Here is a 6,716-nt window from a genome sequence, read left to right as displayed (position 1 = left end):
TCACTTATATAAACTTCTTGATTATAATATGTTTCAATGTCTGATATTTCATTCAATTCATCTTTTATTTCTAAATATTCTTTTTATAATATTTTAACTTTCTTTTTATCACAATCAGAGCTTATATAACCTATTTCTCAACAATTTCAATATTTACATTGACTTTTATTTTTCTTATAACTTTTATTTTTCTGTTGACCATATGAGATATTTTTTCTTTTATAATATCTTCTTCTAAGTTTTATATATTTTTTATTAAAATTTCTAAAATTTCTAAATTTTATTTTATTAACTCTTCTTTCAAGATTATATTCTCACTGTATAGAATTTTCCATATCTTCACAACATATTCCAGTTAATTTTCCTGATTTTTTCATTAATCGTCTTTGTTGACATATATATGCAAATCTTTCAAATAAAAATTTTATTCTTGAACCTAAAGTCCTAGGTATTCCAACATTATCTTTAACATATTTTTCAAATTCTATTTTAAAATATATTCTCCATGAACCTGGTAATTTATTATAATACATATCTTGGTATACTTTTGGTTCTCATTATTATAAAATTGAACATAATAATAATTTCTAAATTCACAAGTATATTCTTTAATTTTACACATATCACATATTGTTAAATTTATTAGTTTAATTCTAGCATTATCTTTTTCTCTTATTTCTTCTTTTTCAGCATTTCTTATCCAATTTTCTCCTAAAAATTCATCTGAAATATATTCTACTAATTTTTCTATACCTTATCAATCTGATTTTATTATTTCTGTTTGTACATTTCTTTTTATTAATATTTTTGTATCATTACTTATTTCTTCCCACCAATTTCTAACATCTCTTTCAAAGGATGCTATTAAGAAATATATTATTCTTTCAGTATCTTTATTATATAAAAAGAATAATATCATTGAATCTGCCAAAGTTAATAAGATTTTTTAGTATCTATTTTGCAATTTAAATCTAATTTTGTTCCTCCATGGTTAATAGGTTTATCACAATTATCATTTAATTCAAACATGTCTCTATATTTATTTTCTTTAAGTGGTTGTCTATCTCTTACTTTATCATAAAATTATCTGTAGGGTTTATTATATATAGGTGCATAACTTTCATCTAAATCTTGTAATTCTTGTTCAGAAATTCTTATTGGATTAGGTCCTCCTCTAGTATTCATTAAAATTTGGTATTCACTTATATCACTTAAACTTAATTGATCAAAATTTTCTATGAGTAAGTCTAATTCCTCATTCATCTTTATTCTCTTGATTTTCTTCTATTTTTAATTTTCCTAATATTTTTTCTCTAGATCCTTCTTCTTCTGATATTTTAGGTAATTTATTCTTTCTAAATTCATCATCTGTACTTCCTATTTCTATTACTATATTTTCTTTCTCAATTTATTTCTTTCCTATTCTAATCATTTCTTTTTCTATTAATTTTTTCATCATTTTCTTATCTTTATTTTTATTGTTCTCTTTTAATTCTCTAATTTCAATTTTTTAATATATTTATATCGTTTCTTGTTTCTCTAACTTCATTTCTTAAATCTTGTATATCATTTATTAACATTTTTATTAATGACTTTAATTCTTCCATATATTCACTTATCACTTCAAGAATTTTATGTTTTCCCTATAAAATTTATTTGTGGGGAAATGCTATTATTTGTGGGAAAATACCTTTGCAGACGAAAAAAGTTTGTAGGCACGTTTGTGGGGCAAACATCTAGGGGATAAGTCTAAGACGACAAATTTTTGAAGTTTTTGGGCTAAGGTTTTTCGTTACGAACCATTTGGAGACGAATACAATTCATCGTGTAAGTTTTCCTCCGACAAATAATTCGTCTGCTAAAGTTACTTCTACACATGAAGCGATTTCACTTATCCCTACAAATTATCTTGTGGGCTAAACCGTGTTCGTCCCCACAAATAATATTTTGTATGGAAAATTTATTTGTGGGTCAAGATATAAACATCTTTTCCTACAATTAAAAGTTTGTGACAATGTTGAACAAATTATTTTGTGGGCTGAACCTTGTTTTTCTGCAAATAATTTTTAGTAGGGAAAGGATATTTGTAAGCTATTAAAAAAAATTTGTAGGGAGAAATTAAACTATTTCTATATTTTTTTTATTTATATTATACTAATTTTTTAACCTCATTCAAAATAATATAAAAATACAAAAATCATAATAAATCAATTAAAACGTAACGTCAATCAACATTGAATCCAAAATATTTCATCAAAACACGAATAAATGAGTTTCACCAAGTATAATTACATCTAAAATTAAAATAAGCAGAGCAAACATGTTATATATCTATTTTTATACAAATAAAAGACATGACTCTTCAATCTCGTGAATTAGACATGTACTGATTCTCACCAAAGTTATTCTCTTCATCCTCAATAGCATAATCTTTCTCATTACCATCATTCTCTATTGACAATGGTATAAATGGTGGTACAATGAAGTTAGGAACTTTACTACATAACTGTTGTATAGAATGATGCCAAGATTGTTATGTAGAATTGAATTGTTGCTCGACAACCTTTGGCTTGTTCTGCATATTTTGCTCCATGTTTACTCGAGCCGCATTGGCTACTTTAAAAGCAGCACATTCTGCTCCCAACTTCTTCTCCAAACTGCATATGTTAGAAGAAGATATCCCAATGTCTCGAAGGCGGCCATCTCCTAACCCAAGAATTTGATGCCCGAGCTTCGTACCTAGAACGGACATCATGATATTAATTTCAACATCAGGATCATCTACAAGTATCTCCTCCAAAGGGGTATCTTCGGGAATTTGTTGCTCCTTTGACCCTCTCTACAAGATATTCATACTCTTTGACAAGCATCTCATCCTACAAACACAACCAACAAGATATATAAAATAGTCCACAAAATCAAAATTTGCAAGAGATAAAATTTATAGATTTGTTCATTGACTAGGCTAAAAGATGCAGGCAGCACACTCTCTTTTGCAAATACAAGTTCCAGTCTCCTCCATTTATGATGTAGTAACAGAAAATCAAATAAATTGACACCATTTACTATGAATAGCTAGTTATATACTCATACCTAAACACATATACATCAAGCACCAACAAAAATAAATATATACATATGTAAATATATACATATACATATGTATGTATTTATTTTTGTATGTGGACACATACACTGCCAAAAAACTTGATGATGGTGTACTTAGATTTACGAACTTACCTTGTTGCAATTTGAATTGAAGGAAGCTTTTTTATCAAAAACTCTTTGTCCAGCCCCTACAAGATGTTTTAACTAAAAATTAAAACTTTCTATTCAATTGAGAAACAATACAATAAAAGATTAGACCTAAAATAAACATGAGGATATAAGCTGTGCTTTCTGCTATTTCAACAGCAGAATCACCAGCATGTGCAAACCTGTTCACCCAACCTGTCACGAACTCGTACGAACATAATATAGTACATGGTAAGTTACAAAATATTAAATAAAGAGGCAGTGGAAAAAATGTCAAAGTCATGACCATTCTAAAATTAAAATGGTAAAAAATAAAATTTACAGCACATTATCAAATTTATGCATAAACTCCAACATACAATCTTTCTCCAGGCCTGCAGCAACTTATCCTCTCTTGCAGGTTCGCAACTTCATTTAGATCGTGTACTAGCTCTAAAAATTCTAAACACGCTTCTACAAGAACAAATCACACTAGGTAGTCAATTCACATTAAGAACTAGAAAACTCATTAATTAACTTCGAACCTAATTCTAAATGAATCTAGCTCAAAAAGCTTAGCAACAACTGCAATAGAAGCATAATTCATATTTTATTTTCTCCCAAAAGAAAAAGGAGAAATCATATTGGCACAATGATAAAATTCACAATTGTAATTAAAAATACTTAATTTAGGTCTTATTAAGTTTACAAGTCATGTTGATATCTACAAGTTGAATTAAAAGTAAAAATGTTTGTATTACTTGGGTATATATGCTAAAGTTGCTTTAGGATGTCATGTCACCGGAGCTCATAAATAGACATGATGTCTTCACAGAACAAGGAAGATTACAAAATCGTATTTCTTCGCAGAGCAATAAGAGTTATTAAGATGATGTGATGAATTCCAACCCTGGAAATGGTCCCTAAATTTCTTTAACTTCCATCATCATTCTTTTTCAAGTTTAGCTAAATTCACCAAGATACCTTCAAACCAATTTACTTTAGTTCCCACGTCTCAGATATAAGTCCAACCAATTTTCTCCTACAGACCTTACCAAGCAAATTTTCAACATGTGCAACGGTTAATGAACATCTCCTCATCGACCTCCCAAAACCTTAAATAAATTAGATCAATCCCCATATTAATACTTGTCTCTAACTGAGGCTTCCTACACAAAAAGCTTTTTAGCCTATTGTTTTGCTACTTCTCAAAACCAAATCTCATTAGGTAGACAAACTCAAACGACAATTAGCTAATCTTCTTTTCACTTAACCACATAACTTCTATGATTCTGTAGCAACATATATCAAGAGGTATAATCACTTTTCTTTCAAAGACAAATAAATGTTTGTGCATCTGCAACATCAGATATTAGCAAACAATGCGAGACTAAGACCTAAATGATATTTCTATACCCCTTGCACACGAAAGAAGCAAGTTGATGGGCTACTCTATTCCCCTTGCACACGAACCAAATACCAATCTCATTTAAAAGTGGTCAAGAATGAGTATACCTAACAATCGAGATGTGCGCATATAGAATGAAGTAAATTCACCTGTTTAAACCAAAAAATAGATAGGATTGATGGGCATACCTAGAAGACTGCTTGAAGAATAACACTGAAACCTGTCGATTAAGCCATAATTTGTTGACGAGATGATGCTTCAATTGAAAATTTTGAATTAGGTTTGGACCAATTAAGAAGCGGCAAACAGAGTTAATGAATATTTTTGGGGGAAAATTTTTGGAGGCAATTTGAAGAGTGGAAAACGGCAAGGAAGGGAATTAATTTTGAGGAAAAAGAATTTGCAGGCAAAGGTATTGAGGAAAAAGACGACAATAGTGGAAACCATAATTACATGGGTTTGCTGGGTTATGTGGGGTTTCGATTTTGGGTGTTAATAAAATGGATTAAGCTAGACGGACAGATGGGGACTTACAGAATCTCTACAGAATTTCAAAATTTGGTCACGTGTCAGTGTGTGGGTTCAAGGAAAAGGAAATGACTGCTGACGGAAAAGGCACGGAACTGTTGGCTTGGAGGAAATTATCTAATAAATTCATCAAATTACTCATGGTTTTTGTCTTCATTTTCGGACTCATCACGAGTTATCAAATGAACTTGAAATGTTAAATTCTTAATATTATTTTAAAGTACTCACGGCCTAGTATTTGACATAGTTAATGGTACGCGAAACGGTCAATCGTAACAAATGTTACGGCTCGTCAAAGTAGGCTACTTCAAACTAATATTTCGAGAATTTCGATAATAAGTTAACTTTGAAAATTTTTCTACGATTGTACGCTAGTCGAATCCATAAATCTTCTATATCTTCTTGAAACTCATTTCGAGAACTATATCATAGACTCATCGAATGATCTAAATGAATAATGAAAATAGTTAAACGTACGTCAAACGTGTGTGTCAAAAAAACGTATATTTCGTCTTTTTTAAGAAAAAATCAATTATTTTATTAATGTTTATTATTTTTGCTTGACAAATTTCTCAATATAATTTACATTATTTTTTTAGCAAATTTTATATATGATATGACATCAATTTTTTTTGGACGTATTTTGAGCACGACTTTTTCTTGTCCAAGTGTATCTTGTCTTTACCACGAATCATTTTCCTTAGTTAACAATAATTGTTATTTTGCCAATATCTGGGTTCCTTAATTTTCTTTCTTCCATATAGAGGAAATAAGGTAATTCGTTGGTATACTATATGTATATCACAGACCAAGAATACGAGATCACCCCTTGTCCAAAAAAAAAAATTAAAAATTGACGTCATACCATATATAAAATTTACTAATAAAATGATATAAATTATATTGAGAAATTTTTCGAGCAAAAATAATAAATATTAATAAAATAACTGATTTTTTTCTTAAAAAAGACGAGATATACGTTTTTTTGGCACACACGTTTGACGTACGTTTAACTATTTTCGTTATTCATTTAGATCATTCGATGAGTCTATGATATAGTTCTCGAAATGAGCTTCAAGAAGATATAGAAGATTTATGGATTCGACTAGCGTACAATCGTAGAAATTTTTTTAAAGTTAGCTTGTTATTGAAATTTCGAAATATTAGTTTGGAGTAGCCTATTTTGACGAGCCGTAACGTTTGATACGATTGACCGTTTCATGGACCATTAACTATGTGAAATACTAGACCATGAGTACTTTCAAATAATATTAAGAATTTAATATTTCGATTTCGTTTGGGATGAAGCTACACGTACAGGAGAGGACTTACAGAACCTCTACAGAATTTCAAAATTTGGTCACGTGTCAGTGTGTGAGTGAACGGAAAAGGATATGATGGCTGGCGGAAAAGGCAAGGAACTGCTGGCTTGGAGGGAATTATCAAATAAATTTATCAAATTACTTATGGTTTTTGTCTTCATTTTCGAACTCATTACGGGATATCAAACGAAATCGAAATATTAAATTCTTAATATCATTTGAAA

At 29.6% G+C, this 6,716-nt stretch overlaps 1 long non-coding RNA gene across 1 annotated transcript; it reads right to left on the bottom strand.

Annotated features, from left to right (window-relative positions):
• Nucleotides 1-2,211: 2,211 nt before the first annotated feature.
• LOC111410184 lies at nt 2,212-5,100 on the bottom strand. The gene is made up of 2 exons (XR_002705621.1): nt 3,241-5,100; nt 2,212-2,876 (listed from the first exon to the last, which is right to left on the bottom strand). It is a non-coding gene; the product is annotated as an uncharacterized LOC111410184 (long non-coding RNA).
• Between the last annotated feature and the right edge of the window lie 1,616 nt (nt 5,101-6,716).

This window comes from Olea europaea, chromosome 15 (genome assembly GCF_002742605.1).
Source record: "Olea europaea var. sylvestris chromosome 15, O_europaea_v1, whole genome shotgun sequence".
Lineage (NCBI taxonomy): Eukaryota > Viridiplantae > Streptophyta > Magnoliopsida > Lamiales > Oleaceae > Olea > Olea europaea.
The sequence above is the reverse complement of the archived record's forward strand: the minus strand, read 5'-3'. Positions and strand labels throughout refer to the sequence as shown.